The 27944-nt window shown below is 49.5% G+C and overlaps 36 non-coding genes and 1 pseudogene across 36 annotated transcripts; all 37 read left to right on the top strand.

Moving 5' to 3' along the window:
- The first annotated feature begins 507 nt into the window (after positions 1-507).
- LOC135589846 (5S ribosomal RNA) lies at positions 508-626 on the top strand. Its single transcript, XR_010477252.1, has one exon. It is a non-coding gene; the product is annotated as a 5S ribosomal RNA (ribosomal RNA).
- A 535-nt stretch (positions 627-1161) lies between these two features.
- Positions 1162-1280, top strand: LOC135589775 (5S ribosomal RNA). The gene has a single exon (XR_010477182.1). It is a non-coding gene; the product is annotated as a 5S ribosomal RNA (ribosomal RNA).
- Positions 1281-1814: 534 nt separating this feature from the next.
- LOC135589741 (5S ribosomal RNA) lies at positions 1815-1933 on the top strand. Its single transcript, XR_010477148.1, has one exon. It is a non-coding gene; the product is annotated as a 5S ribosomal RNA (ribosomal RNA).
- A 535-nt stretch (positions 1934-2468) lies between these two features.
- On the top strand, positions 2469-2587 carry LOC135590611 (5S ribosomal RNA). Its single transcript, XR_010478018.1, has one exon. It is a non-coding gene; the product is annotated as a 5S ribosomal RNA (ribosomal RNA).
- A 535-nt stretch (positions 2588-3122) lies between these two features.
- On the top strand, positions 3123-3241 carry LOC135590353 (5S ribosomal RNA). The gene has a single exon (XR_010477760.1). It is a non-coding gene; the product is annotated as a 5S ribosomal RNA (ribosomal RNA).
- A 535-nt stretch (positions 3242-3776) lies between these two features.
- LOC135590853 (5S ribosomal RNA) lies at positions 3777-3895 on the top strand. Its single transcript, XR_010478257.1, has one exon. It is a non-coding gene; the product is annotated as a 5S ribosomal RNA (ribosomal RNA).
- Positions 3896-4430: 535 nt separating this feature from the next.
- Positions 4431-4549, top strand: LOC135592089 (5S ribosomal RNA). The gene has a single exon (XR_010478855.1). It is a non-coding gene; the product is annotated as a 5S ribosomal RNA (ribosomal RNA).
- A 535-nt stretch (positions 4550-5084) lies between these two features.
- Positions 5085-5203, top strand: LOC135590598 (5S ribosomal RNA). Its single transcript, XR_010478004.1, has one exon. It is a non-coding gene; the product is annotated as a 5S ribosomal RNA (ribosomal RNA).
- Positions 5204-5738: 535 nt separating this feature from the next.
- Positions 5739-5857, top strand: LOC135590845 (5S ribosomal RNA). Its single transcript, XR_010478250.1, has one exon. It is a non-coding gene; the product is annotated as a 5S ribosomal RNA (ribosomal RNA).
- Positions 5858-6392: 535 nt separating this feature from the next.
- LOC135590117 (5S ribosomal RNA) lies at positions 6393-6511 on the top strand. Its single transcript, XR_010477524.1, has one exon. It is a non-coding gene; the product is annotated as a 5S ribosomal RNA (ribosomal RNA).
- Positions 6512-7046: 535 nt separating this feature from the next.
- LOC135590948 (5S ribosomal RNA) lies at positions 7047-7165 on the top strand. Its single transcript, XR_010478351.1, has one exon. It is a non-coding gene; the product is annotated as a 5S ribosomal RNA (ribosomal RNA).
- A 535-nt stretch (positions 7166-7700) lies between these two features.
- On the top strand, positions 7701-7819 carry LOC135590902 (5S ribosomal RNA). Its single transcript, XR_010478306.1, has one exon. It is a non-coding gene; the product is annotated as a 5S ribosomal RNA (ribosomal RNA).
- Positions 7820-8354: 535 nt separating this feature from the next.
- On the top strand, positions 8355-8473 carry LOC135590898 (5S ribosomal RNA). The gene has a single exon (XR_010478302.1). It is a non-coding gene; the product is annotated as a 5S ribosomal RNA (ribosomal RNA).
- Positions 8474-9008: 535 nt separating this feature from the next.
- LOC135589774 (5S ribosomal RNA) lies at positions 9009-9127 on the top strand. Its single transcript, XR_010477181.1, has one exon. It is a non-coding gene; the product is annotated as a 5S ribosomal RNA (ribosomal RNA).
- Positions 9128-9695: 568 nt separating this feature from the next.
- On the top strand, positions 9696-9814 carry LOC135590408 (5S ribosomal RNA). The gene has a single exon (XR_010477815.1). It is a non-coding gene; the product is annotated as a 5S ribosomal RNA (ribosomal RNA).
- Positions 9815-10606: 792 nt separating this feature from the next.
- Positions 10607-10725, top strand: LOC135590489 (5S ribosomal RNA). The gene has a single exon (XR_010477897.1). It is a non-coding gene; the product is annotated as a 5S ribosomal RNA (ribosomal RNA).
- Positions 10726-11260: 535 nt separating this feature from the next.
- On the top strand, positions 11261-11379 carry LOC135592098 (5S ribosomal RNA). Its single transcript, XR_010478864.1, has one exon. It is a non-coding gene; the product is annotated as a 5S ribosomal RNA (ribosomal RNA).
- A 535-nt stretch (positions 11380-11914) lies between these two features.
- On the top strand, positions 11915-12033 carry LOC135590979 (5S ribosomal RNA). The gene has a single exon (XR_010478383.1). It is a non-coding gene; the product is annotated as a 5S ribosomal RNA (ribosomal RNA).
- A 535-nt stretch (positions 12034-12568) lies between these two features.
- On the top strand, positions 12569-12687 carry LOC135590955 (5S ribosomal RNA). Its single transcript, XR_010478359.1, has one exon. It is a non-coding gene; the product is annotated as a 5S ribosomal RNA (ribosomal RNA).
- A 535-nt stretch (positions 12688-13222) lies between these two features.
- LOC135590344 (5S ribosomal RNA) lies at positions 13223-13341 on the top strand. Its single transcript, XR_010477750.1, has one exon. It is a non-coding gene; the product is annotated as a 5S ribosomal RNA (ribosomal RNA).
- A 484-nt stretch (positions 13342-13825) lies between these two features.
- On the top strand, positions 13826-13944 carry LOC135590433 (5S ribosomal RNA). The gene has a single exon (XR_010477841.1). It is a non-coding gene; the product is annotated as a 5S ribosomal RNA (ribosomal RNA).
- A 535-nt stretch (positions 13945-14479) lies between these two features.
- Positions 14480-14598, top strand: LOC135592088 (5S ribosomal RNA). The gene has a single exon (XR_010478854.1). It is a non-coding gene; the product is annotated as a 5S ribosomal RNA (ribosomal RNA).
- A 535-nt stretch (positions 14599-15133) lies between these two features.
- LOC135590597 (5S ribosomal RNA) lies at positions 15134-15252 on the top strand. Its single transcript, XR_010478003.1, has one exon. It is a non-coding gene; the product is annotated as a 5S ribosomal RNA (ribosomal RNA).
- A 535-nt stretch (positions 15253-15787) lies between these two features.
- LOC135590844 (5S ribosomal RNA) lies at positions 15788-15906 on the top strand. The gene has a single exon (XR_010478249.1). It is a non-coding gene; the product is annotated as a 5S ribosomal RNA (ribosomal RNA).
- A 535-nt stretch (positions 15907-16441) lies between these two features.
- Positions 16442-16560, top strand: LOC135590116 (5S ribosomal RNA). The gene has a single exon (XR_010477523.1). It is a non-coding gene; the product is annotated as a 5S ribosomal RNA (ribosomal RNA).
- A 535-nt stretch (positions 16561-17095) lies between these two features.
- LOC135590946 (5S ribosomal RNA) lies at positions 17096-17214 on the top strand. Its single transcript, XR_010478350.1, has one exon. It is a non-coding gene; the product is annotated as a 5S ribosomal RNA (ribosomal RNA).
- Positions 17215-17749: 535 nt separating this feature from the next.
- On the top strand, positions 17750-17868 carry LOC135590901 (5S ribosomal RNA). Its single transcript, XR_010478305.1, has one exon. It is a non-coding gene; the product is annotated as a 5S ribosomal RNA (ribosomal RNA).
- Positions 17869-18403: 535 nt separating this feature from the next.
- LOC135590897 (5S ribosomal RNA) lies at positions 18404-18522 on the top strand. Its single transcript, XR_010478300.1, has one exon. It is a non-coding gene; the product is annotated as a 5S ribosomal RNA (ribosomal RNA).
- A 535-nt stretch (positions 18523-19057) lies between these two features.
- Positions 19058-19176, top strand: LOC135589773 (5S ribosomal RNA). The gene has a single exon (XR_010477180.1). It is a non-coding gene; the product is annotated as a 5S ribosomal RNA (ribosomal RNA).
- A 568-nt stretch (positions 19177-19744) lies between these two features.
- LOC135590407 (5S ribosomal RNA) lies at positions 19745-19863 on the top strand. The gene has a single exon (XR_010477814.1). It is a non-coding gene; the product is annotated as a 5S ribosomal RNA (ribosomal RNA).
- Positions 19864-20655: 792 nt separating this feature from the next.
- LOC135590488 (5S ribosomal RNA) lies at positions 20656-20774 on the top strand. The gene has a single exon (XR_010477896.1). It is a non-coding gene; the product is annotated as a 5S ribosomal RNA (ribosomal RNA).
- Positions 20775-21309: 535 nt separating this feature from the next.
- LOC135592097 (5S ribosomal RNA) lies at positions 21310-21428 on the top strand. The gene has a single exon (XR_010478862.1). It is a non-coding gene; the product is annotated as a 5S ribosomal RNA (ribosomal RNA).
- A 535-nt stretch (positions 21429-21963) lies between these two features.
- On the top strand, positions 21964-22082 carry LOC135590978 (5S ribosomal RNA). The gene has a single exon (XR_010478382.1). It is a non-coding gene; the product is annotated as a 5S ribosomal RNA (ribosomal RNA).
- A 535-nt stretch (positions 22083-22617) lies between these two features.
- Positions 22618-22736, top strand: LOC135590954 (5S ribosomal RNA). The gene has a single exon (XR_010478358.1). It is a non-coding gene; the product is annotated as a 5S ribosomal RNA (ribosomal RNA).
- Positions 22737-23271: 535 nt separating this feature from the next.
- LOC135591702 (5S ribosomal RNA) lies at positions 23272-23423 on the top strand (annotated as a pseudogene).
- A 536-nt stretch (positions 23424-23959) lies between these two features.
- On the top strand, positions 23960-24078 carry LOC135589754 (5S ribosomal RNA). The gene has a single exon (XR_010477161.1). It is a non-coding gene; the product is annotated as a 5S ribosomal RNA (ribosomal RNA).
- Positions 24079-24614: 536 nt separating this feature from the next.
- Positions 24615-24733, top strand: LOC135589552 (5S ribosomal RNA). The gene has a single exon (XR_010476960.1). It is a non-coding gene; the product is annotated as a 5S ribosomal RNA (ribosomal RNA).
- The last annotated feature ends 3211 nt before the right edge of the window (positions 24734-27944 follow it).

Raw genomic sequence — 27944 nt, 5'->3', positions numbered from 1 at the left:
TACTTAAAACTCTCTTTTAAGCTTTTCAATTTTTCCAGCATTATGGCCAACAATAAATATGTCATTAACGTGTAGCAGGAGAATAGAATAATGAAATCATCATCTAAAAATTTCTTTATAAAACATACAATGATCAGACATGGTTCTAGGATGGGTGACCCCCTGGGAAGTCATCGTGTTGCACTCCTTTTTGGGCCAAAACCTCTCCCGTCGACCTCCGAGGCGATGGTTTTGGGCCTCGGAATTTGCCGTAACCGCTACGCAGTCAGTCTCGTGGGGCTCGGAAAGAGCTTTCCGGAATGGGGCCGCAATAGCGATTCCGAGTTCGTTCGAGAAAGTCCCGATGGTTTCGGCGCGCGCTTGCCGTGTCCGGTACGCGGTCGGCCTCGTGGGCATCGGAGAGATCCGACAATGGCGATTCCGAGATCGTTCGAGAGGTTTTGGGGCTCCGGTCGTCGATGCGCCGTCCGCGACGTGCACAAAGGCGAGGGACGACACACACAAAACAAGTGCGATCATACCAGCACTAAAGCACCGGATCCCATCAGAACTTTGAAGTTAAGGGTGCTTGGGCGAGGGTAGTACTAGGATGGGTGACCCCCTGTGAAGTCCTCGTGTTGCACTCCTTTTTGCGCCCCGAGCGGCCAAAAGACTTACTTAAAACTCTCTTTTAAGCTTTTCAATTTTTCCAGCATTATGGCCAACAATAAATATGTCATTAACGTATAGCAGGAGAATAGAATAATGAAATCATCATCTAAAAATTTCTTCATAAAACATACAATGATCAGACATGGTTCTAGGATGGGTGACCCCCTGGGAAGTCCTCATGTTGCACTCCTTTTTGGGCCAAAACCTCTCCCGTCGACCTCCGAGGCTATGGTTTTGGGCCTCGAAATTTGCCGTGATCGCTACGCAGTCAGTCTCGTGGGGCTCGGAGAGAGCTTTCCGGAATGGGGCCGCAATAGCGATTCCGAGTTCGTTCGAGAAAGTCCCGATGGTTTCGGCGCGCGCTTGCCGTGTCCGGTACGCGGTCGGCCTCGTGGGCATCGGAGAGATCCGACAATGGCGATTCCGAGATCGTTGGAGAGGTTTCGGGGCTCCGGTCGTCGATGCGCCGTCCGCGACGTGCACAATGGCGTGTGACGACGCAAACAAAACGAGTGCTATCATACCAGCACTAAAGCATCGGATCCCATCAGAACTCCGAAGTTAAGTGTGCTTGGGCGAGAGTAGTACTAGGATGGGTGACCCCCTGCGAAGTCCTCGTGTTGCACTCCTTTTTGCGCCCCGAGCGGCCAAAAGACTTACTTAAAACTCTCTTTTAAGCTTTTCAATTTTTCCAGCATTATGGCCAACAATAAATATGTCATTAACGTGTAGCAGGAGAATAGAATAATGAAATCATCATCTAAAAATTTCTTCATAAATCATACAATGATCAGACATGGTTCTAGGATGGGTGACCCCTTGGGAGTCCTCGTGTTGCACTCCTTTTTGGGCCAAAACCTCTCCCGTCGACTTCCGAGGCGATGGTTTTGGGCCTCGGAATTTGTCGTGACCGCTACGCAGTCAGTCTCGTGGGGCTCGGAGAGAGCTTTCCGGAATGGGGCCGCAATAGCGATTCCGAGTTCGTTCGAGAAAGTCCCGATGGTTTCGGCGCGCGCTTGCCGTGTTCGGTACGCGGTCGGCCTCGTGGGCATCGGAGAGATCCGACAATGGCGATTCCGAGATCGTTCGAGAGGTTTCGGGGCTCCGGTCGTCGATGCGCCGTCCGCGACGTGCACAAAGGCGAGGGACGACGCACACAAAACGAGTGCGATCATACCAGCACTAAAGCACCGTATCCCATTAGAACTCCGAAGTTAAGCGTGCTTGGGCGAGAGTAGTACTAGTATGGGTGACCCCCTGGGAAGTCCTCGTGTTGCACTCCTTTTTGCGCCCCGAGCGGCCAAAAGACTTACTTAAAACTCTCTTTTAAGCTTTTCAATTTTTCCAGCATTATGGCCAACAATAAATATGTCATTAACGTATAGCAGGAGAATAGAATAATGAAATCATCATCTAAAAATTTCTTCATAAAACATACAATGATCAGACATGGTTCTAGGATGGGTGACCCCCTGGGAAGTCCTCGTGTTGCACTCCTTTTTGGGCCAAAACCTCTCCCGTCGACCTCCGAGGCTATGGTTTTGGGCCTCGGAATTTGCCGTGACCGCTACGCCATCAGTCTCGTGGGGCTCGGAGAGAGCTTTCCGGAATGGGGCCGCAATAGCGATTCCGAGTTCGTTCGAGAAAGTCCCGATGGTTTCGGCGCGCGCTTGCCGTGTCCGGTACGTGGTCGGCCTCGTGGGCATCGGAGAGATCTGACAATGGCGATTCCGAGATCGTTCGAGAGGTTTCGGGGCTCCGTTCGTCGATGCGCCGTCCGCGACGTGCCCAAAGGCGAGGGACGACGCACACAAAACCAGTGCGATCATACCAGCACTAAAGCACCGGATCCCATCAGAACTCCGAAGTTAATCGTGCTTGGGCTAAAGTAGTACTAGGATGGGTGACCCCCTAGGAAGTCCTCGTGTTGCACTCCTTTTTGCGCCCCGAGCGGCCAAAAGACTTACTTAAAACTCTCTTTTAAGCTTTTCAATTTTTCCAGCATTATGGCCAACAATAAATATGTCATTAAGGTATAGCAGGAGAATAGAATAATGAAATCATCATTTAAAAATTTCTTCATAAAACATACAATGATCAGACATGGTTCTAGGATGGGTGACCCCCTGGGAAGTCCTCGTGTTGCACTCCTTTTTGGGCCAAAACCTCTCCCGTCGACCTCCGAGGCTATGGTTTTGGGCCTCGAAATTTGCCGTGATCGCTACGCAGTCAGTCTCGTGGGGCTCGGAGAGAGCTTTCCGGAATGGGGCCGCAATAGCGATTCCGAGTTCGTTCGAGAAAGTCCCGATGGTTTCGGCGCGCGCTTGCCGTGTCCGGTACGCGGTCGGCCTCGTGGGCATCGGAGAGATCCGACAATGGCGATTCCGAGATCGTTCGAGAGGTTTCGGGGCTCCGGTCGTCGATGCGCCGTCCGCGACGGGCATAAAGGCGAGGGACGACGCACACAAAACGAGTGCGATCATACCAACACTAAAGCACCGTATCCCATTAGAACTCCGAAGTTAAGCGTGCTTGGGCGAGAGTAGTACTAGTATGGGTGACCCCCTGGGAAGTCCTCGTGTTGCACTCCTTTTTGCGCCCCGAGCGGCCAAAAGACTTACTTAAAACTCTCTTTTAAGCTTTTCAATTTTTCCAGCATTATGGCCAACAATAAATATGTCATTAACGTATAGCAGGAGAATAGAATAATGAAATCATCATCTAAAAATTTCTTCATAAAACATACAATGATCAGACATGGTTCTAGGATGGGTGACCCCCTGGGAAGTCCTCGTGTTGCACTCCTTTTTGGGCCAAAACCTCTCCCGTCGACCTCCGAGGCTATGGTTTTGGGCCTCGGAATTTGCCGTGACCGCTACGCCATCAGTCTCGTGGGGCTCGGAGAGAGCTTTCCGGAATGGGGCCGCAATAGCGATTCCGAGTTCGTTCGAGAAAGTCCCGATGGTTTCGGCGCGCGCTTGCCGTGTCCGGTACGTGGTCGGCCTCGTGGGCATCGGAGAGATCTGACAATGGCGATTCCGAGATCGTTCGAGAGGTTTCGGGGCTCCGTTCGTCGATGCGCCGTCCGCGACGTGCCCAAAGGCGAGGGACGACGCACACAAAACCAGTGCGATCATACCAGCACTAAGGCACCTGATCCCATCAGAACTCCAAAGTTAAGCGTTCTTGGGCGAGAGTAGTACTAGGATGGGTGACCCCCTAGGAAGTCCTCGTGTTGCACTCCTTTTTGCGCCCCGAGCGGCCAAAAGACTTACTTAAAACTCTCTTTTAAGCTTTTCAATTTTTCCAGCATTATGGCCAACAATAAATATGTCATTAAGGTATAGCAGGAGAATAGAATAATGAAATCATCATTTAAAAATTTCTTCATAAAACATACAATGATCAGACATGGTTCTAGGATGGGTGACCCCCTGGGAAGTCCTCGTGTTGCACTCCTTTTTGGGCCAAAACCTCTCCCGTCGACCTCCGAGGCTATGGTTTTGGGCCTCGAAATTTGCCGTGATCGCTACGCAGTCAGTCTCGTGGGGCTCGGAGAGAGCTTTCCGGAATGGGGCCGCAATAGCGATTCCGAGTTCGTTCGAGAAAGTCCCGATGGTTTCGGCGCGCGCTTGCCGTGTCCGGTACGCGGTCGGCCTCGTGGGCATCGGAGAGATCCGACAATGGCGATTCCGAGATCGTTCGAGAGGTTTCGGGGCTCCGGTCGTCGATGCGCCGTCCGCGACGTGCATAAAGGCGAGGGACGACGCACACAAAACGAGTGCGATCATACCAGCACTAAAGCACCGGATCCCATCAGAACTCCGAAGTTAAGCGTGCTTGGGCGAGAGTAGTACTAGTATGGGTGACCCCCTGGGAAGTCCTCGTGTTGCACTGCTTTTTGCGCCCCGAGCGGCCAAAAGACTTACTTAAAACTCTCTTTTAAGCTTTTCAATTTTTCCAGCATTATGGCCAACAATAAATATGTCATTAACGTGTAGCAGGAGAATAGAATAATGAAATCATCATCTAAAAATTTCTTCATAAAACATACAATGATCAGACATGGTTCTAGGATGGGTGACCCCCTGGGAAGTCCTCGTGTTGCACTCCTTTTTGGGCCAAAACCTCTCCCGTCGACCTCCGAGGCGATGGTTTTGGGCCTCGGAATTTGCCGTGACCGCTACGCCGTCAGTCTCGTGGGGCTCGGAGAGAGCTTTCCGGAATGGGGCCGCAATAGCGATTCCGAGTTCGTTCGAGAAAGTCCCGATGGTTTCGGCGCGTGCTTGCCGTGTCCGGTACGCGGTCGGCCTCGTGGGCATCGGAGAGATCCGACAATGGCGATTCCGAGATCGTTCGAGAGGTTTCGGGGCTCCGGTCGTCGATGCGCCGTCCGCGACATGCACAAAGGCGAGGGACGACGCACAAAAAATCAGTGCCATCATACCAGCACTAAAGAACCGGATCCCATCAGAACTCCGAAGTTAAGCGTGCTTGGGAGAGAGTAGTACTTGGATGGGTGACCCCTTGGGAAGTCCTCTTGTTGCACTCTTTTTTGCGCCCCGAGCGGCCAAAAGACTTACTTGAAACTCTCTTTTAAGCTTTTCAGTTTTTCCAGCATTATGGCTAACAATAAATATGTCATTAACGTGTAGCAGGAGAATAGAATAATGAAATCATCATCTAAAAATTTCTTCATAAAACATACAATGATCAGACATGGTTCTAGGATGGGTGACCCCCTGGGAAGTCCTCGTGTTGCACTCCTTTTTGGGCCAAAACCTCTCCCGTCGACCTCCGAGGCGATGGTTTTGGGCCTCGGAATTTGCCGTGACCGCTACGCAGTCAGTCTCGTGGGGCTCGGAGAGAGCTTTCCGGAATGGGGCCGCAATAGCGATTCCGAGTTCGTTCGAGAAAGTCCCGATGGTTTCGGCGCGCGCTTGCCGTGTCCGGTACGTGGTCGGCCTCGTGGGCATCGGAGAGATCTGACAATGGCGATTCCGAGATCGTTCGAGAGGTTTCGGGGCTCCGGTCGTCGATGCGCCGTCCGCGACGTGCCCAAAGGCGAGGGACGACGCACACAAAACCAGTGCTATCATACCAGCACTAAAGCACCGGATCCCATCAGAACTCCGAAGTTAAGCGTGCTTGGGCTAGAGTAGTACTAGGATCGGTGACCCCCTAGGAAGTCCTCGTGTTGCACTCCTTTTTGCGCCCCGAGCGGCCAAAAGACTTACTTAAATCTCTCTTTTAAGCTTTTCAATTTTTCCAGCATTATGGCCAACAATAAATATGTCATTAACGTAAAGCAGGAGAATAGAATAATGAAATCATCATCTAAAAATTTCTTCATAAAACATAAAATGATCAGACATGGTTCTAGGATGGGTGACCCCCTGGGAAGTCCTCGTGTTGCACTCCTTTTTGGGCCAAAACCTCTCCCATCGACCTCCGAGGCGATGGTTTTGGGCCTCGGAATTTGCCGTGACCGCTACGCAGTCTGTCTCGTGGGGCTCGGAGAGAGCTTTCCAGAATGGGGCCACAATAGCGATTCCGAGTTCGTTCGAGAAAGTCCCGATGGTTTCGGCGCGCGCTTGCCGTGTCCGGTACGCGGTCGGCCTCGTGGGCATCGGAGAGATCCGACAATGGCGATTCCGAGATCGTTCGAGAGGTTTCGGGGCTCCGGTCATCGATGCGCCGTCCGCGACATGCACAAAGGCGAGGGACGACGCACACAAAACGAGTGCGATCATACCAGCACTAAAGCACCGGATCCCATCAAAACTCCGAAGTTAAACGTGCTTGTGCGAGAGTAGTACTAGGATGGGTGACCCCCTGGGAAGTCCTCGTGTTGCACTCTTTTTTGCGCCCCGAGCTGCCAAAAGACTTACTTAAAACTCTCTTTTAAGCTTTTCAATTTTTCCAGCATTATGGCCAATAATAAATATGTCATTAACGTGTAGCAGGAGAATAGAATAATGAAATCATCATCTAAAAATTTCTTCATAAAACATACAATGATCAGACATGGTTCTAGGATGGGTGACCCCCTGGGAAGTCCTCGTGTTGCACTCCTTTTTGGGCCAAAACCTCTCCCGTCGACCTCCGAGGCGATGGTTTTGGGCCTCGGAATTTGTCGTGACCGCTACGCAGTCAGTCTCGTGGGGCTCGGAGAGAGCTTTCCCGAATGGGGCCGTAATAGCGATTCCGAGTTCGTTCGAGAAAGTCCCGATGGTTTCGGCGCGCGCTTGCCGTGTCCGGTACGCGGTCGGCCTCGTGGGCATCGGAGAGATCCGACAATGGCGATTCCGAGATCGTTCGAGAGGTTTCGGGGCTCCGGTCGTCGATGCGCCGTCCGCGACGTGCACAAAGGCGAGGGACGACGCACACAAAACCAGTGCGATCATACCAACACTAAAGCACCGGATCCCATCAAAACTCCGAAGTTAAACGTGCTTGTGCGAGAGTAGTACTAGGATGGGTGACCCCCTGTGAATTCCTCGTGTTGCACTCCTTTTTGCGCCCCGAGCGGCCAAAAGACTTACTTAAAACTCTCTTTTAAGCTTTTCAATTTTTCCAGCATTATGGCCAACAATAAATATGTCATTAACGTGTAGCAGGAGAATAGAATAATGAAATCATCATCTAAAAATTTCTTCATAAAACATACAATGATCAGACATGGTTCTAGGATGGGTGACCCCCTGGGAAGTCCTCGTGTTGCACTCCTTTTTGCGCCAAAACCTCTCCCGTCGACCTCCGAGGCGATGGTTTTGGGCCTCGGAATTTGTCGTGACCGCTACGCAGTCAGTCTCGTGGGGCTCGGAGAGAGCTTTCCAGAATGGGGCCGCAATAGCGATTCCGAGTTCGTTCGAGAAAGTCCCGATGGTTTCGGCGCGCCCTTGCCGTGTCCGGTACGCGGTCGGCCTCGTGGGCATCGGAGAGATCCGACAATGGCGATTCCGAGATCGTTCGAGAGGTTTCGGGGCTCCGGTCGTCGATGCGCCGTCCGCGACGTGCACAAAGGCGAGGGACGACGCACACAAAACGAGTGCGATCATACCAGCACTAAAGCACCGGATCCCATCAGAACTACGAAGTTAAGCGTGCTTGGGCGACAGTAGTATTAGGATAGGTGACCCCCTGGGAAGTCCTCGTGTTGCGCTCCTTTTTGCGCCCCGAGCGGCCAAAAGACTTACATAAAACTCTCTTTTAAGCTTTTCAATTTTTCCAGCATTATGGCCAACAATAAATATGTCATTAACGTATAGCAGGAGAATAGAATAATGAAATAATCATCTAAAAATTTCTTCATAAAACATACAATGATCAGACATGGTTCTAGGATGGGTGACCCCCTGGGAAGTCCTCGTGTTGCACTCTTTTTTGGGCCAAAACCTCTCCCGTCGACCTCCGAGGCGATGGTTTTGGGCCTCGGAATTTGCCGTGACTGCTACGCCGTCAGTCTCGTGGGGCTCGGAGAGAGCTTTCCGGAATGGGGCCGCAATAGCGATTCCGAGTTCGTTCGAGAAAGTCCCGATGGTTTCGGCGCGCGCTTGCCGTGTCCGGTACGCGGTCGGCCTCGTGGGCATCGGAGAGATCCGACAATGGCGATTCCGAGATCGTTCGAGAGGTTTCGGGGCTCCGGTCGTCGATGCGCCGTCCGCGACGTGCACAAAGGCGAGGGACGACGCACACAAAACGAGTTCGATCATACCAGCACTAAAGCACCGGATCCCATCAGAACTACGAAGTTAAGCGTGCTTGGGCGATAGTAGTACTAGGATAGGTGACCCCCTGGGAAGTCCTCGTGTTGCACTCCTTTTTGCGCCCCGAGCGGCCAAAAGACTTACATAAAACTTTCTTTTAAGCTTTTCAATTTTTTCAGCATTATGGCCAACAATAAATATGTCATTAACGTATAGCAGGAGAATAGAATAATGAAATAATCATCTAAAAATTTCTTCATAAAACATACAATGATCAGACATGGTTCTAGGATGGGTGACCCCCTGGGAAGTCCTCGTGTTGCACTCTTTTTTGGGCCAAAACCTCTCCCGTCGACCTCCGAGGCGATGGTTTTGGGCCTCGGAATTTGCCGTGACCGCTACGCCGTCAGTCTCATGGGGCTCGGAGAGAGCTTTCCGGAATGGGGCCGCAATAGCGATTCCGAGTTCGTTCGAGAAAGTCCCGATGGTTTCGGCGCGCGCTTGCCGTGTCCGGTACGCGGTCGGCCTCGTGGGCATCGGAGAGATCCGACAATGGCGATTCCGAGATCGTTGGAGAGGTTTCGGGGCTCCGGTCGTCGATGCGCCGTCCGCGACGTGCACAATGGCGTGTGACGACGCAAACAAAACGAGTGCTATCATACCAGCACTAAAGCATCGGATCCCATCAGAACTCCGAAGTTAAGTGTGCTTGGGCGAGAGTAGTACTAGGATGGGTGACCCCCTGCGAAGTCCTCGTGTTGCACTCCTTTTTGCGCCCCGAGCGGCCAAAAGACTTACTTAAAACTCTCTTTTAAGCTTTTCAATTTTTCCAGCATTATGGCCAACAATAAATATGTCATTAACGTGTAGCAGGAGAATAGAATAATGAAATCATCATCTAAAAATTTCTTCATAAAACATACAATGATCAGACATGGTTCTAGGATGGGTGACCCCTTGGGAAGTCCTCGTGTTGCACTCCTTTTTGGGCCAAAACCTCTCCCGTCGACTTCCGAGGCGATGGTTTTGGGCCTCGGAATTTGTCGTGACCGCTACGCAGTCAGTCTCGTGGGGCTCGGAGAGAGCTTTCCGGAATGGCTCGTGGGGCTCGGAGAGAGCTTTCCGGAATGGGGCCGCAATAGCGATTCCGAGTTCGTTCGAGAAAGTCCCGATGGTTTCGGCGCGCGCTTGCCGTGTTCGGTACGCGGTCGGCCTCGTGGGCATCGGAGAGATCCGACAATGGCGATTCCGAGATCGTTCGAGAGGTTTCGGGGCTCCGATCGTCGATGCGCCGTCCGCGACGTGCACAAAGGCGAGGGACGACGCACACAAAACGAGTGCGATCATACCAGCACTAAAGCACCGGATACCATCAGAACTACGAAGTTAAGCGTGCTTGGGCGAGAGTAGTACTAGGATGGGTGACCCCCTGGGAAGTCCTCGTTTTGCACTCCTTTTTGCGCCCCGCGCGGCCAAAAGGCTTACTTAAAACTCTCTTTTAAGCTTTTCAATTTTTCCAGCATTATGGCCAACAATAAATATGTCATTAACGTATAGCAGGGGAATAGAATAATGAAATCATCATCGAAAAATTTCTTCATAAAACATACAATGATCAGACATGGTTCTTGGATGGGTGACCCCCTGGGAAGTCCTCGTGTTGCACTCCTTTTTGGGCCAAAACCTCTCCCGTCGACCTCCGAGGCGATGGTGACCGAGGCCGTGTCCGGTACGCGGTCGGCCTCGTGGGCATCGGCAACGATTTTTATCAGCTGTAGCAAATAAAGAGACTTCATGAGAACCAAAATAGGAAGAAATAGATACAGCCTATATACTATACTCTATGGATAAAGGATTGAATTGATAGAGAAAGCACCGTAAAGATCAATTAACAAACTATTGGGTCGATAGAGTTAAGAACTGCTTTGCTTACTTATGCCATAATACGGGATAAAAGTTAGGAATCAACATGTTATACTATTCAATTCTCGACGATGAATCGATTTGATAGATCAGATATTGTTATTCATAATATTGATCCGATTCAGTATCATCAGGATGCAATTCATCCCATTGAATTTACAGGAATCAAATTTCTCATCTCTATGGGATTAGATCCCGAGTTATTGCGAAGTAAAAAAACAATGAGATTATGGAAGTAAATATTCTCGCATTTATTGCTACTGCACTGTTCATTCTGCGCCGTCCGCGACGTGCACAAAGGAGAGGGACGACGCATACAAAACGAGTTTGATCATACCAGCACTAAAGCACCGGATCCCATCAGAACTCCAAAGTTACGCGTGCTTGGGCGAGAGTAGTACTTGGATGGGTGACCCCCTGGGAAGTCCTCGTGTTGCACTCCTTTTTGCGCCCCGCGCGGCCAAAAGGCTTACTTAAAACTCTCTTTTAAGCTTTTAAATTTTTCCAGCATTATGGCCAACAATAAATATGTCATTAACGTATAGCAGGAGAATAGAATAATGAAATCATCATCTAAAAATTTCTTCATAAAACATACAATGATCAGACATGGTTCTAGGATGGGTGACCCCCTGGGAAGTCCTCGTGTTGCACTCCTTTTTGGGCCAAAACCTCTCCCGTTGACCTCCGAGGCGATGGTTTTGGGCCACGGAATTTGCCGTGACCGCTACGCAGTCAGTCTCGTGGGGCTCGGAGAGAGCCTTCCGGAATGGGGCCACAATAGCGATTCCGAGTTCGTTTGAGAAAGTCCCGATGGTTTCGGCGCGCGCTTGCCGTGTCCGGTACGCGGTCGGCCTCGTGGGCATCGGAGAGATCCGACAATGGCGATTCCGAGATCGTTCGAGAGGTTTCGGGGCTCCGGTCGTCGATGCGCCGTCCGCGACGTGCACAAAGGCGAGGGACGACGCACACAAAACGAGTGCGATCATACCAGCACTAAAGCACCGGATCCCATCAGAACTCCGAAGTTACACGTGCTTGGGCGAGAGTAGTACTAGGATGGGTGACCCCCTGGGAAGTCCTCGTGTTGCACTCCTTTTTGCGCCCCGCGCGGCCAAAAGGCTTACTTAAAACTCTCTTTGAAGCTTTTCAATTTTTCCAGCATTATGGCCATCAATAAATATGTCATTAACGTATAGCAGGAGAATAGAATAATGAAATCATCATCTAAAAATTTCTTCATAAAACATACAATGATCAGACATGGTTCTAGGATGGGTGACCCCCTGGGAAGTCCTCGTGTTGCACTCCTTTTTGGGCCAAAACCTCTCCCGTTGACCTCCGAGGCGATGGTTTTGGGCCTCGGAATTTGCCGTGACCGCTACGAAGTCAGTCTCGTGGGGCTCGGAGAGAGCTTTCCGGAATGGGGCCGTAATAGCGATTCCGAGTTCGTTCGAGAAAGTCCCGATGGTTTCGGCGCGCGCTTGCCGTGTCCGGTACGCGGTCGGCCTCGTGGGCATCGGAGAGATCCGACAATGGCGATTCCGAGATCGTTCGAGAGGTTTCGGGGCTCCGGTCGTCGATGCGCCGTCCGCGACGTGCACAAAGGAGAGGGACGACACACATGAAACGAGTGCGATCATACCAGCACTAAAGCATCGGATCCCATCAAAACTCCGAAGTTAAGCGTTCTTGGGCGAGAGTAGTACTAGGATGGGTGAACCCTTGGGAAGTCTTCGTGTTGCACTTCTTTTTGCGCCCCGCGCGGCCAAAAGGCTTACTTAAAACTCTCTTTTAAGCTTTTCAATTTTTCCAGCATTATGGCCAACAATAAATATGTCATTAACGTATAGCAGGAGAATAGAATAATGAAATCATCATCGAAAAATTTCTTAATAAAACATACAATGATCAGACATGGTTCTTGGATGGGTGACCCCCTGGGAAGTCCTCGTGTTGCACTCCTTTTTGGGCCAAAACCTCTCCCTTCGACCTCCGAGGCGATGGTTTTGGGCCTCGGAATTTGCCGTGACCGCTACGCCGTCAGTCTCGTGGGGCTCGGAGAGAGCTTTCCGGAATGGGGCCGCAATAGCGATTCCGAGTTCGTTCGAGAAAGTCCCGATGGTTTCGGCGCGCGCTTGCCATGTCCGGTACGCGGTCGGCCTCATGGGCATCGGAGAGATCCGACAATGGCGATTCCGAGATCGTTCGAGAGGTTTCGGGGCTCCGGTCGTCGATGCGCCGTCCGCGACGTGCACAAAGGCGAGGGACGACGCACACAAAACCCGTGCGATCATATCAGCACTAAAGCACCGGATCCCAGCAGAACTCCGAAGTTAAGTTTGCTTGGTCGAGAGTAGTACTAGGATGGGTGACCCCCTGGGAAGTCCTCGTGTTGCACTCTTTTTTGCGCCCCGCGCGGCCAAAAGGCTTACTTAAAATTCTCTTTTAAGCTTTTCAATTTTTCCAGCATTATGGCCAACAATAAATATGTCATTAACGTATAGCTGGAGAATAGAATAATGAAATCATCATCTAAAAATTTCTTCATAAAACATACAATGATCAGACAAGGTTCTAGGATGGGTGACCCCCTGGGAAGTCCCCGTGTTGCACTCCTTTTTGGGCCAAAACCTCTCCCGTCGACCTCCGAGGCGATGGTTTTGGGCCTCGGAATTTGCCGTGACCGCTACGCAGTCAGTCTCGTGGGGCTCGGAGAGAGCTTTCCGGAATGGGGCCGCAATAGCGATTCTGAGTTCGTTCGAGAAAGTCCCAATGGTTTCGGCGCGCGCTTGCCGTGTCCGGTACGCGGTCGGCCTCGTGGGCATCGGAGAGATCCGACAATGGTGATTCCGAGATCGTTCGAGAGGTTTCGGGGCTCCGGTCGTCGATGCGCCGTCCGCGACGTGCACAAAAGCGAGGGACGACGCACACAAAACGATTGCGATCATACCAGCACTAAAGCACCGGATCCCATCAGAACTCCGAAGTTAAGCGTGCTTGGGCGACAGTAGTACTAGAATGGGTGACCCCCTGGGAAGTCCTCGTGTTGCACTGCTTTTTGCGCCCCGAGCGGCCAAAAGACTTACTTAAAACTCTCTTTTAAGCTTTTCAATTTTTCCAGCATTATGGCCAACAATAAATATGTCATTAACGTGTAGCAGGAGAATAGAATAATGAAATCATCATCTAAAAATTTCTTTATAAAACATACAATGATCAGACATGGTTCTAGGATGGGTGACCCCCTGGGAAGTCATCGTGTTGCACTCCTTTTTGGGCCAAAACCTCTCCCGTCGACCTCCGAGGCGATGGTTTTGGGCCTCGGAATTTGCCGTAACCGCTACGCAGTCAGTCTCGTGGGGCTCGGAAAGAGCTTTCCGGAATGGGGCCGCAATAGCGATTCCCAGTTCGTTCGAGAAAGTCCCGATGGTTTCGGCGCGCGCTTGCCGTGTCCGGTACGTGGTCGGCCTCGTGGGCATCGGAGAGATCCGACAATGGCGATTCCGAGATCGTTCGAGAGGTTTCGGGGCTCCGGTCGTCGATGCGATCATACCAGCACTAAAGCATCGGATCCTATCAGAACTCCGAAGTTAAGCGTGCTTGGGCGAGAGTAGTACTAGGATGGGTGACCCCTTGGGAAGTCCTCGTGTTGCACTCCTTTTTGCGCCCCGAGCGGCCAAAAGACTTACTTAAAACTCTCTTTTAAGCTTTTCAATTTTTCCAGCATTATGGCCAACAATAAATATGTCATTAAGGTATAGCAGGAGAATAGAATAATGAAATCATCATTTAAAAATTTCTTCATAAAACATACAATGATCAGACATGGTTCTAGGATGGGTGACCCCCTGGGAAGTCCTCGTGTTGCACTCCTTTTTGGGCCAAAACCTCTCCCGTCGACCTCCGAGGCTATGGTTTTGGGCCTCGAAATTTGCCGTGATCGCTACGCAGTCAGTCTCGTGGGGCTCGGAGAGAGCTTTCCGGAATGGGGCCGCAATAGCGATTCCGAGTTCGTTCGAGAAAGTCCCGATGGTTTCGGCGCGCGCTTGCCGTGTCCGGTACGCGGTCGGCCTCGTGGGCATCGGAGAGATCCGACAATGGCGATTCCGAGATCGTTCGAGAGGTTTCGGGGCTCCGGTCGTCGATGCGCCGTCGGCGACGTGCATAAAGGCGAGGGACGACGCACACAAAACGAGTGCGATCATACCAGCACTAAAGCACCGGATCCCATCAGAACTCCGAAGTTAAGCGTGCTTGGGCGAGAGTAGTACTAGTATGGGTGACCCCCTGGGAAGTCCTCGTGTTGCACTGCTTTTTGCGCCCCGAGCGGCCAAAAGACTTACTTAAAACTCTCTTTTAAGCTTTTCAATTTTTCCAGCATTATGGCCAACAATAAATATGTCATTAACGTGTAGCAGGAGAATAGAATAATGAAATCATCATCTAAAAATTTCTTCATAAAACATACAATGATCAGACATGGTTCTAGGATGGGTGACCCCCTGGGAAGTCCTCGTGTTGCACTCCTTTTTGGGCCAAAACCTCTCCCGTCGACCTCCGAGGCGATGGTTTTGGGCCTCGGAATTTGCCGTGACCGCTACGCCGTCAGTCTCGTGGGGCTCGGAGAGAGCTTTCCGGAATGGGGCCGCAATAGCGATTCCGAGTTCGTTCGAGAAAGTCCCGATGGTTTCGGCGCGTGCTTGCCGTGTCCGGTACGCGGTCGGCCTCGTGGGCATCGGAGAGATCCGACAATGGCGATTCCGAGATCGTTCGAGAGGTTTCGGGGCTCCGGTCGTCGATGCGCCGTCCGCGACATGCACAAAGGCGAGGGACGACGCACAAAAAATCAGTGCCATCATACCAGCACTAAAGAACCGGATCCCATCAGAACTCCGAAGTTAAGCGTGCTTGGGAGAGAGTAGTACTTGGATGGGTGACCCCTTGGGAAGTCCTCTTGTTGCACTCTTTTTTGCGCCCCGAGCGGCCAAAAGACTTACTTGAAACTCTCTTTTAAGCTTTTCAGTTTTTCCAGCATTATGGCTAACAATAAATATGTCATTAACGTGTAGCAGGAGAATAGAATAATGAAATCATCATCTAAAAATTTCTTCATAAAACATACAATGATCAGACATGGTTCTAGGATGGGTGACCCCCTGGGAAGTCCTCGTGTTGCACTCCTTTTTGGGCCAAAACCTCTCCCGTCGACCTCCGAGGCGATGGTTTTGGGCCTCGGAATTTGCCGTGACCGCTACGCAGTCAGTCTCGTGGGGCTCGGAGAGAGCTTTCCGGAATGGGGCCGCAATAGCGATTCCGAGTTCGTTCGAGAAAGTCCCGATGGTTTCGGCGCGCGCTTGCCGTGTCCGGTACGTGGTCGGCCTCGTGGGCATCGGAGAGATCTGACAATGGCGATTCCGAGATCGTTCGAGAGGTTTCGGGGCTCCGGTCGTCGATGCGCCGTCCGCGACGTGCCCAAAGGCGAGGGACGACGCACACAAAACCAGTGCTATCATACCAGCACTAAAGCACCGGATCCCATCAGAACTCCGAAGTTAAGCGTGCTTGGGCTAGAGTAGTACTAGGATCGGTGACCCCCTAGGAAGTCCTCGTGTTGCACTCCTTTTTGCGCCCCGAGCGGCCAAAAGACTTACTTAAATCTCTCTTTTAAGCTTTTCAATTTTTCCAGCATTATGGCCAACAATAAATATGTCATTAACGTAAAGCAGGAGAATAGAATAATGAAATCATCATCTAAAAATTTCTTCATAAAACATAAAATGATCAGACATGGTTCTAGGATGGGTGACCCCCTGGGAAGTCCTCGTGTTGCACTCCTTTTTGGGCCAAAACCTCTCCCATCGACCTCCGAGGCGATGGTTTTGGGCCTCGGAATTTGCCGTGACCGCTACGCAGTCTGTCTCGTGGGGCTCGGAGAGAGCTTTCCAGAATGGGGCCACAATAGCGATTCCGAGTTCGTTCGAGAAAGTCCCAATGGTTTCGGCGCGCGCTTGCCGTGTCCGGTACGCGGTCGGCCTCGTGGGCATCGGAGAGATCCGACAATGGCGATTCCGAGATCGTTCGAGAGGTTTCGGGGCTCCGGTCATCGATGCGCCGTCCGCGACATGCACAAAGGCGAGGGACGACGCACACAAAACGAGTGCGATCATACCAGCACTAAAGCACCGGATCCCATCAAAACTCCGAAGTTAAACGTGCTTGTGCGAGAGTAGTACTAGGATGGGTGACCCCCTGGGAAGTCCTCGTGTTGCACTCTTTTTTGCGCCCCGAGCTGCCAAAAGACTTACTTAAAACTCTCTTTTAAGCTTTTCAATTTTTCCAGCATTATGGCCAATAATAAATATGTCATTAACGTGTAGCAGGAGAATAGAATAATGAAATCATCATCTAAAAATTTCTTCATAAAACATACAATGATCAGACATGGTTCTAGGATGGGTGACCCCCTGGGAAGTCCTCGTGTTGCACTCCTTTTTGGGCCAAAACCTCTCCCGTCGACCTCCGAGGCGATGGTTTTGGGCCTCGGAATTTGTCGTGACCGCTACGCAGTCAGTCTCGTGGGGCTCGGAGAGAGCTTTCCCGAATGGGGCCGTAATAGCGATTCCGAGTTCGTTCGAGAAAGTCCCGATGGTTTCGGCGCGCGCTTGCCGTGTCCGGTACGCGGTCGGCCTCGTGGGCATCGGAGAGATCCGACAATGGCGATTCCGAGATCGTTCGAGAGGTTTCGGGGCTCCGGTCGTCGATGCGCCGTCCGCGACGTGCACAAAGGCGAGGGACGACGCACACAAAACCAGTGCGATCATACCAACACTAAAGCACCGGATCCCATCAAAACTCCGAAGTTAAACGTGCTTGTGCGAGAGTAGTACTAGGATGGGTGACCCCCTGTGAATTCCTCGTGTTGCACTCCTTTTTGCGCCCCGAGCGGCCAAAAGACTTACTTAAAACTCTCTTTTAAGCTTTTCAATTTTTCCAGCATTATGGCCAACAATAAATATGTCATTAACGTGTAGCAGGAGAATAGAATAATGAAATCATCATCTAAAAATTTCTTCATAAAACATACAATGATCAGACATGGTTCTAGGATGGGTGACCCCCTGGGAAGTCCTCGTGTTGCACTCCTTTTTGCGCCAAAACCTCTCCCGTCGACCTCCGAGGCGATGGTTTTGGGCCTCGGAATTTGTCGTGACCGCTACGCAGTCAGTCTCGTGGGGCTCGGAGAGAGCTTTCCAGAATGGGGCCGCAATAGCGATTCCGAGTTCGTTCGAGAAAGTCCCGATGGTTTCGGCGCGCCCTTGCCGTGTCCGGTACGCGGTCGGCCTCGTGGGCATCGGAGAGATCCGACAATGGCGATTCCGAGATCGTTCGAGAGGTTTCGGGGCTCCGGTCGTCGATGCGCCGTCCGCGACGTGCACAAAGGCGAGGGACGACGCACACAAAACGAGTGCGATCATACCAGCACTAAAGCACCGGATCCCATCAGAACTACGAAGTTAAGCGTGCTTGGGCGACAGTAGTATTAGGATAGGTGACCCCCTGGGAAGTCCTCGTGTTGCGCTCCTTTTTGCGCCCCGAGCGGCCAAAAGACTTACATAAAACTCTCTTTTAAGCTTTTCAATTTTTCCAGCATTATGGCCAACAATAAATATGTCATTAACGTATAGCAGGAGAATAGAATAATGAAATAATCATCTAAAAATTTCTTCATAAAACATACAATGATCAGACATGGTTCTAGGATGGGTGACCCCCTGGGAAGTCCTCGTGTTGCACTCTTTTTTGGGCCAAAACCTCTCCCGTCGACCTCCGAGGCGATGGTTTTGGGCCTCGGAATTTGCCGTGACCGCTACGCCGTCAGTCTCGTGGGGCTCGGAGAGAGCTTTCCGGAATGGGGCCGCAATAGCGATTCCGAGTTCGTTCGAGAAAGTCCCGATGGTTTCGGCGCGCGCTTGCCGTGTCCGGTACGCGGTCGGCCTCGTGGGCATCGGAGAGATCCGACAATGGCGATTCCGAGATCGTTCGAGAGGTTTCGGGGCTCCGGTCGTCGATGCGCCGTCCGCGACGTGCACAAAGGCGAGGGACGACGCACACAAAACGAGTTCGATCATACCAGCACTAAAGCACCGGATCCCATCAGAACTACGAAGTTAAGCGTGCTTGGGCGATAGTAGTACTAGGATAGGTGACCCCCTGGGAAGTCCTCGTGTTGCACTCCTTTTTGCGCCCCGAGCGGCCAAAAGACTTACATAAAACTTTCTTTTAAGCTTTTCAATTTTTTCAGCATTATGGCCAACAATAAATATGTCATTAACGTATAGCAGGAGAATAGAATAATGAAATAATCATCTAAAAATTTCTTCATAAAACATACAATGATCAGACATGGTTCTAGGATGGGTGACCCCCTGGGAAGTCCTCGTGTTGCACTCTTTTTTGGGCCAAAACCTCTCCCGTCGACCTCCGAGGCGATGGTTTTGGGCCTCGGAATTTGCCGTGACCGCTACGCCGTCAGTCTCATGGGGCTCGGAGAGAGCTTTCCGGAATGGGGCCGCAATAGCGATTCCGAGTTCGTTCGAGAAAGTCCCGATGGTTTCGGCGCGCGCTTGCCGTGTCCGGTACGCGGTCGGCCTCGTGGGCATCGGAGAGATCCGACAATGGCGATTCCGAGATCGTTGGAGAGGTTTCGGGGCTCCGGTCGTCGATGCGCCGTCCGCGACGTGCACAATGGCGTGTGACGACGCAAACAAAACGAGTGCTATCATACCAGCACTAAAGCATCGGATCCCATCAGAACTCCGAAGTTAAGTGTGCTTGGGCGAGAGTAGTACTAGGATGGGTGACCCCCTGCGAAGTCCTCGTGTTGCACTCCTTTTTGCGCCCCGAGCGGCCAAAAGACTTACTTAAAACTCTCTTTTAAGCTTTTCAATTTTTCCAGCATTATGGCCAACAATAAATATGTCATTAACGTGTAGCAGGAGAATAGAATAATGAAATCATCATCTAAAAATTTCTTCATAAAACATACAATGATCAGACATGGTTCTAGGATGGGTGACCCCTTGGGAAGTCCTCGTGTTGCACTCCTTTTTGGGCCAAAACCTCTCCCGTCGACTTCCGAGGCGATGGTTTTGGGCCTCGGAATTTGTCGTGACCGCTACGCAGTCAGTCTCGTGGGGCTCGGAGAGAGCTTTCCGGAATGGCTCGTGGGGCTCGGAGAGAGCTTTCCGGAATGGGGCCGCAATAGCGATTCCGAGTTCGTTCGAGAAAGTCCCGATGGTTTCGGCGCGCGCTTGCCGTGTTCGGTACGCGGTCGGCCTCGTGGGCATCGGAGAGATCCGACAATGGCGATTCCGAGATCGTTCGAGAGGTTTCGGGGCTCCGATCGTCGATGCGCCGTCCGCGACGTGCACAAAGGCGAGGGACGACGCACACAAAACGAGTGCGATCATACCAGCACTAAAGCACCGGATACCATCAGAACTACGAAGTTAAGCGTGCTTGGGCGAGAGTAGTACTAGGATGGGTGACCCCCTGGGAAGTCCTCGTTTTGCACTCCTTTTTGCGCCCCGCGCGGCCAAAAGGCTTACTTAAAACTCTCTTTTAAGCTTTTCAATTTTTCCAGCATTATGGCCAACAATAAATATGTCATTAACGTATAGCAGGGGAATAGAATAATGAAATCATCATCGAAAAATTTCTTCATAAAACATACAATGATCAGACATGGTTCTTGGATGGGTGACCCCCTGGGAAGTCCTCGTGTTGCACTCCTTTTTGGGCCAAAACCTCTCCCGTCGACCTCCGAGGCGATGGTGACCGAGGCCGTGTCCGGTACGCGGTCGGCCTCGTGGGCATCGGCAACGATTTTTATCAGCTGTAGCAAATAAAGAGACTTCATGAGAACCAAAATAGGAAGAAATAGATACAGCCTATATACTATACTCTATGGATAAAGGATTGAATTGATAGAGAAAGCACCGTAAAGATCAATTAACAAACTATTGGGTCGATAGAGTTAAGAACTGCTTTGCTTACTTATGCCATAATACGGGATAAAAGTTAGGAATCAACATGTTATACTATTCAATTCTCGACGATGAATCGATTTGATAGATCAGATATTGTTATTCATAATATTGATCCGATTCAGTATCATCAGGATGCAATTCATCCCATTGAATTTACAGGAATCAAATTTCTCATCTCTATGGGATTAGATCCCGAGTTATTGCGAAGTAAAAAAACAATGAGATTATGGAAGTAAATATTCTCGCATTTATTGCTACTGCACTGTTCATTCTGCGCCGTCCGCGACGTGCACAAAGGAGAGGGACGACGCATACAAAACGAGTTTGATCATACCAGCACTAAAGCACCGGATCCCATCAGAACTCCAAAGTTACGCGTGCTTGGGCGAGAGTAGTACTTGGATGGGTGACCCCCTGGGAAGTCCTCGTGTTGCACTCCTTTTTGCGCCCCGCGCGGCCAAAAGGCTTACTTAAAACTCTCTTTTAAGCTTTTAAATTTTTCCAGCATTATGGCCAACAATAAATATGTCATTAACGTATAGCAGGAGAATAGAATAATGAAATCATCATCTAAAAATTTCTTCATAAAACATACAATGATCAGACATGGTTCTAGGATGGGTGACCCCCTGGGAAGTCCTCGTGTTGCACTCCTTTTTGGGCCAAAACCTCTCCCGTTGACCTCCGAGGCGATGGTTTTGGGCCACGGAATTTGCCGTGACCGCTACGCAGTCAGTCTCGTGGGGCTCGGAGAGAGCCTTCCGGAATGGGGCCACAATAGCGATTCCGAGTTCGTTTGAGAAAGTCCCGATGGTTTCGGCGCGCGCTTGCCGTGTCCGGTACGCGGTCGGCCTCGTGGGCATCGGAGAGATCCGACAATGGCGATTCCGAGATCGTTCGAGAGGTTTCGGGGCTCCGGTCGTCGATGCGCCGTCCGCGACGTGCACAAAGGCGAGGGACGACGCACACAAAACGAGTGCGATCATACCAGCACTAAAGCACCGGATCCCATCAGAACTCCGAAGTTACACGTGCTTGGGCGAGAGTAGTACTAGGATGGGTGACCCCCTGGGAAGTCCTCGTGTTGCACTCCTTTTTGCGCCCCGCGCGGCCAAAAGGCTTACTTAAAACTCTCTTTGAAGCTTTTCAATTTTTCCAGCATTATGGCCATCAATAAATATGTCATTAACGTATAGCAGGAGAATAGAATAATGAAATCATCATCTAAAAATTTCTTCATAAAACATACAATGATCAGACATGGTTCTAGGATGGGTGACCCCCTGGGAAGTCCTCGTGTTGCACTCCTTTTTGGGCCAAAACCTCTCCCGTTGACCTCCGAGGCGATGGTTTTGGGCCTCGGAATTTGCCGTGACCGCTACGAAGTCAGTCTCGTGGGGCTCGGAGAGAGCTTTCCGGAATGGGGCCGTAATAGCGATTCCGAGTTCGTTCGAGAAAGTCCCGATGGTTTCGGCGCGCGCTTGCCGTGTCCGGTACGCGGTCGGCCTCGTGGGCATCGGAGAGATCCGACAATGGCGATTCCGAGATCGTTCGAGAGGTTTCGGGGCTCCGGTCGTCGATGCGCCGTCCGCGACGTGCACAAAGGAGAGGGACGACACACATGAAACGAGTGCGATCATACCAGCACTAAAGCATCGGATCCCATCAAAACTCCGAAGTTAAGCGTTCTTGGGCGAGAGTAGTACTAGGATGGGTGAACCCTTGGGAAGTCTTCGTGTTGCACTTCTTTTTGCGCCCCGCGCGGCCAAAAGGCTTACTTAAAACTCTCTTTTAAGCTTTTCAATTTTTCCAGCATTATGGCCAACAATAAATATGTCATTAACGTATAGCAGGAGAATAGAATAATGAAATCATCATCGAAAAATTTCTTAATAAAACATACAATGATCAGACATGGTTCTTGGATGGGTGACCCCCTGGGAAGTCCTCGTGTTGCACTCCTTTTTGGGCCAAAACCTCTCCCTTCGACCTCCGAGGCGATGGTTTTGGGCCTCGGAATTTGCCGTGACCGCTACGCCGTCAGTCTCGTGGGGCTCGGAGAGAGCTTTCCGGAATGGGGCCGCAATAGCGATTCCGAGTTCGTTCGAGAAAGTCCCGATGGTTTCGGCGCGCGCTTGCCATGTCCGGTACGCGGTCGGCCTCATGGGCATCGGAGAGATCCGACAATGGCGATTCCGAGATCGTTCGAGAGGTTTCGGGGCTCCGGTCGTCGATGCGCCGTCCGCGACGTGCACAAAGGCGAGGGACGACGCACACAAAACCCGTGCGATCATATCAGCACTAAAGCACCGGATCCCAGCAGAACTCCGAAGTTAAGTTTGCTTGGTCGAGAGTAGTACTAGGATGGGTGACCCCCTGGGAAGTCCTCGTGTTGCACTCTTTTTTGCGCCCCGCGCGGCCAAAAGGCTTACTTAAAATTCTCTTTTAAGCTTTTCAATTTTTCCAGCATTATGGCCAACAATAAATATGTCATTAACGTATAGCTGGAGAATAGAATAATGAAATCATCATCTAAAAATTTCTTCATAAAACATACAATGATCAGACAAGGTTCTAGGATGGGTGACCCCCTGGGAAGTCCCCGTGTTGCACTCCTTTTTGGGCCAAAACCTCTCCCGTCGACCTCCGAGGCGATGGTTTTGGGCCTCGGAATTTGCCGTGACCGCTACGCAGTCAGTCTCGTGGGGCTCGGAGAGAGCTTTCCGGAATGGGGCCGCAATAGCGATTCCGAGTTCGTTCGAGAAAGTCCAGATGGTTTCGGCGCGCGCTTGCCATTTCCGGTACGCGGTCGGCCTCGTGGGCATCGGAGAGATCCGACAATGGCGATTCCGAGATCGTTCGAGAGGTTTCGGGGCTCCGGTCGTCGATGCGCCGTCCACGACGTGCACAATGGCGAGGGACGACGCACACAAAACGAGTGCGATCATACCAGCACTAAAGCACCGGATCCCATCAGAACTTCGAAGTTAAGCGTGCTTGGGTGAGAGTAGTAGTTAAGCGTGCTTGGGCGAGAGTAGTTCTAGGATGGGTGACCCCTTGGGAAGTCTTCGTGTTCGTGTTGCACTCCTTTTTGCGCCCCGCGCGGCCAACAGGCTTACTTAAAACTCTCTTTTAAGCTTTTCAATTTTTCCAGCATTATGGCCAACAATAAATATGTCATTAACGTATAGCTGGAGAATAGAATAATGAAATCATCATCTAAAAATTTCTTCATAAAACATACAATGATCAGACATTGTTCTAGGATGGGTGACCCCTTGGGAAGTCCTCGTGTTGCACTCCTTTATGGGCCAAAACCTCTCCCGTCGACCTCCGAGGCGATGGTTTTGGGCCTCGAAATTTGCCGTGACCACTACGCAGTTAGTCTCGTGGGGCTCGGAGAGAGCTTTCCGGAATGGGGCCGCCAATAGCGATTCTGAGTTCGTTCGAGAAAGTCCCAATGGTTTCGGCGCGCGCTTGCCGTGTCCGGTACGCGGTCGGCCTCGTGGGCATCGGAGAGATCCGACAATGGTGATTCCGAGATCGTTCGAGAGGTTTCGGGGCTCCGGTCGTCGATGCGCCGTCCGCGACGTGCACAAAAGCGAGGGACGACGCACACAAAACGATTGCGATCATACCAGCACTAAAGCACCGGATCCCATCAGAACTCCGAAGTTAAGTGTGCTTGGGCGAGAGTAGTACTAGGATTGGTGACCCCCTGGGAAGTCCTCGTGTTGCACTCCTTTTTGCGCCCCGCACGGCCAAAAGGCTTACTTAAAACTCTCTTTTAAGCTTTTCAATTTTTCTAGCATTATGGCCAACAATAAATATGTCATTAACGTATAGCAGGAGAATAGAATAATGAAATCATCATCTAAAAATTTCTTCATAAAACATACAATGATCAGACATGGTTCTAGGATGGGTGACCCCTTGGGAAGTCCTCGTGTTGCACTCCTTTTTGGGCCAAAACCTCTCCCGTCGACCTCCGAGGCGATGGTTTTGGGCCTCGGAATTTGCCGTGACCACTACGCAGTCAGTCTCGTGGGGCTCGGAGAGAGCTTTCCGGAATGGGGCCGCCAATAGCGATTCCGAGTTCGTTCGAGAAAGTCCCGATGGTTTCGGCGCGCGCTTGCCGTGTCCGATACGCGGTCGGCCTCGTGGGCATCGGAGAGATCCGACAATGGCGATTCCGAGATCGTTCGAGAGGTTTCGGGGCTCCGGTCGTCGATGCGCCGTCCGCGACGTGCACAAAGGCGAGGGACGACGCACACAAAACGATTGCGATCATACCAGCACTAAAGCACCGGATCCCATCAGAACTCCGAAGTTAAGCGTGCTTGGGCGAGAGTAGTACTAGGATTGGTGACCCCCTGGGAAGTCCTCGTGTTGCACTCCTTTTTGCGCCTCGCGCGGCCAAAAGGCTTACTTAAAACTCTCTTTTAAGCTTTTCAATTTTTCCAGCATTATGGCCAACAATAAATATGTCATTAACGTATAGCAGGAGAATAGAATAATGAAATCATCATCTAAAAATTTCTTCATAAAACATACAATGATCAGACATGGTTCTAGGATGGGTGACCCCCTAGGAAGTCCTCGTGTTGCACTCCTTTTTGGGCCAAAACCTCTCCCGTCGACCTCCGAGGCGATGGTTTTGGGCCTCGGAATTTGCCGTGACCGCTATGCAGTCAGTCTCGTGGGGCTCGGAGAGAGCTTTCCGGAATGGGGCCGCTATAGCGATTCCCATCAGAACTCCGAAGTTAAGCGTGCTTGGGCGAGAATAGTACTAGGATGGGTGACCCCCAGTTTTGTTCCTATGTTTCAAGAAAAGGGTTGTGTTGGGGCAAATTCCCTGGAGAGGTATACGACGGGATTTTGGTCCATCTTTCTGGGAGAATTCGTACCATTTGGGTTCTTCCTCATATGGGAGTTACTCGCCGTATGGCTGCAGCTTCCTCCCGTCGCCGTGGAAGATGTCACGGTTTCCATAGTCCCCACCACCATCCCTCGTTGAGGCATGGGCGCCTCGATCGTTGTCGGAACGAGCACGATCTGCGCGCTCCAAACTATGTATAGGAAAATTGATGAGTACTTGGTTCTTGGGGTTGACCTTTCTAGGCGTAGGCTTACCTCGTTTTTGGACCACCGTACAGTTCTTCCTCGTTGTAGGCACTTGAGGGTGGGTGGTTTTGGTTTAGGAGACACTGCAGCGATGGCCGCCGAGGCTGCTCCAGTCTTAGGAGTCGACGACGGCTTATCAGGGCATCCTTTAGTTTGTGGCCGACCGAAACAAAAGCATGAGGTCTTTTTTGTATGCTACACTTCGACACAATTTCTGTTAACCATCTGAAATTTTTTGGAAAGGTTTTATCTGAGGAATCAGAATTTGAACTACTATTGGGTGAGGTTGACGATGAACTTTTTGGAGCAGGATTTGTCATTTGATTATGTGAAGTGTCTAATTTTACTAGAATCTGCATTTGTGTTTCATCTTTATTGGTCTCCCAATTCCAACTTACCCTTTCATCAAACATAACATTTCTAATATGGTTATATAATCGATATGCTTTCGATGGTAAGAAATAATCAATTAAGATGTATTTTTCATATTTTTCATCAAATTTGTGATGATTTTGTGAATTCACCAAAGCATAAGCAATACATCCAAAAATTCTTAGATGTCTTACACTTGGTTCTATACCATACCAAGCCTCGAAAGGAGTTTGATTCATAACAATCTTTGTTAGTGAAATATTCAACAAATAAACTGTTGTTGCAATTGCTTCTACCCAAAACTGATTTGGAATTTGTTTTCCTTAAAGCAAACTTCTTGTCATTTCAACGATAGTCCGATTTTTACGTTCAACTACACCATTTTGCTCTGGTGTATATGGTATTGTCAATTCTTTGTGAATATCATTTTCTTCACAAAAAGAATTAAACTCACTAGATAAAAATTTATTATCTCTATCTATCTGAAGTGTCTTTATGTGTCTACCACTTTGTCTTTCTACAAGTACCTTGAATTTTCAAAAATTATCAAATATTTCAGATTTCAATTTCAGAAAATATACCCAACTCATGCGACTATAATCATCTGTAAACAATAAAAAATATTGACTTCCATCAAATGATTTTATATTCATAGGTCCATATAAGTCAACATGAATTAATTCAAGACAATTAGATGCTCTCCATGCTTTTCCAATAGGAAATAGTTTTTTACTTTGTTTGTCATAAATGCATCATTCACATACATCAAGTGTATTAATCTTGGACAATCCGAAAATCATTCCTTTTTTACTTAACAATTAAACCCTTAATGTTAAGGTGTCCATATCTTAAATGTCATAAACTAGACTCATTCCTTAATTTGTCTTCACCTCAATTATTTCTTTCCCCTCCACTTGGATTTGCTTGTTATCTCCAAGTCTAATATTCAACTTGTGAGTTTCATCAATATCTCTAAATATTAATTTTATACCTGACATATATTAGAACATCCACTATCCAGAAACCAAATATCATTTGAGATATTATAAACTTATGAATGAGTCATAAATAACTTACTATTTTCTTCATTTTCCTCCACATAGCTTGCTTACTTTTCTCTTTTCCAGCAATCTGTCTTCATGTGACCAAACTTTTTACAATAATGACATTGAATTCCACTCTTGTAATTTTTTTGATCATAATTTGATTGTCTTTGTTCATCGTGCCCATCAAAGTATCCTCTTAACCTGAAATGTTTTTTCTTTATTTTTTTTCAAGTGACCTGTTCAACCTTGCTTCATGTGCTTGTAAGGAACTCATTAGTTCATCAAATGAATATGTAGATAAATCTTTTGACTCCTTAATTACGGTAATAACATGATCAAATTTCGGAGTTAAACTTCTTGAAACTTTTACAATAATTATATGATTAGGAAGATGTTACTGTAAGATTTCATTCGACTAGCAATTTTAGTCACTCGAGAAATAAAATCTTGCACCAATTCATTACTATTTATGAATAAAATTTCAAACTCACGACGAAGGGTTTGAAGTTTTACCGTAATCACCTTTGATGAGCCTTGAAATTCTTGAGAAGATTGTCTCATGTACAGCTTGTTGAATGAAGAATAATGCCTTTGAGTCCTTTCTATTCTCCCTCAATCTGATTTCGTCATCCGGATCCACATATCCATTCTCTATTAAGTCCCAAAGATCTTGAGACTTGAATAGAGTCTTCATCTTAATACTCCAAAATTCATAACTTTTGCTCGAGAAGATGGGGATAAGGGGTTGAGACATAGAATTGTCATTAAAAGCCATAATGCCCAATTCAGATTGAAACTAGGCTCTGATACCACAAATGTTGGGCATGGAGGAGCAAGGAAAAAATAGAATACTATGATACGAATAAAATGAATCCTTTCGATTCAAAAAACCTAATGTAGTATTTAAAATAGGAAGATTGACAAGAACACTTATAAGATATTCTCAAGTGCACACATTCTCTATATCCTTCATGAACTATGGTCCTATTTATAGGACCTAGTGATAACTAGATAACTATGAATCAAATAATATCTCCTTCCCAGGAATCGAATCGAGCTCGAGGTTT

This window comes from Musa acuminata, chromosome BXJ1-8 (genome assembly GCF_036884655.1).
Source record: "Musa acuminata AAA Group cultivar baxijiao chromosome BXJ1-8, Cavendish_Baxijiao_AAA, whole genome shotgun sequence".
In the NCBI taxonomy this organism is placed as follows: Eukaryota; Viridiplantae; Streptophyta; class Magnoliopsida; order Zingiberales; family Musaceae; genus Musa; species Musa acuminata.
Note: the sequence above shows the minus strand (reverse complement) of the source record. Positions and strands in the feature narration are given on the sequence as shown.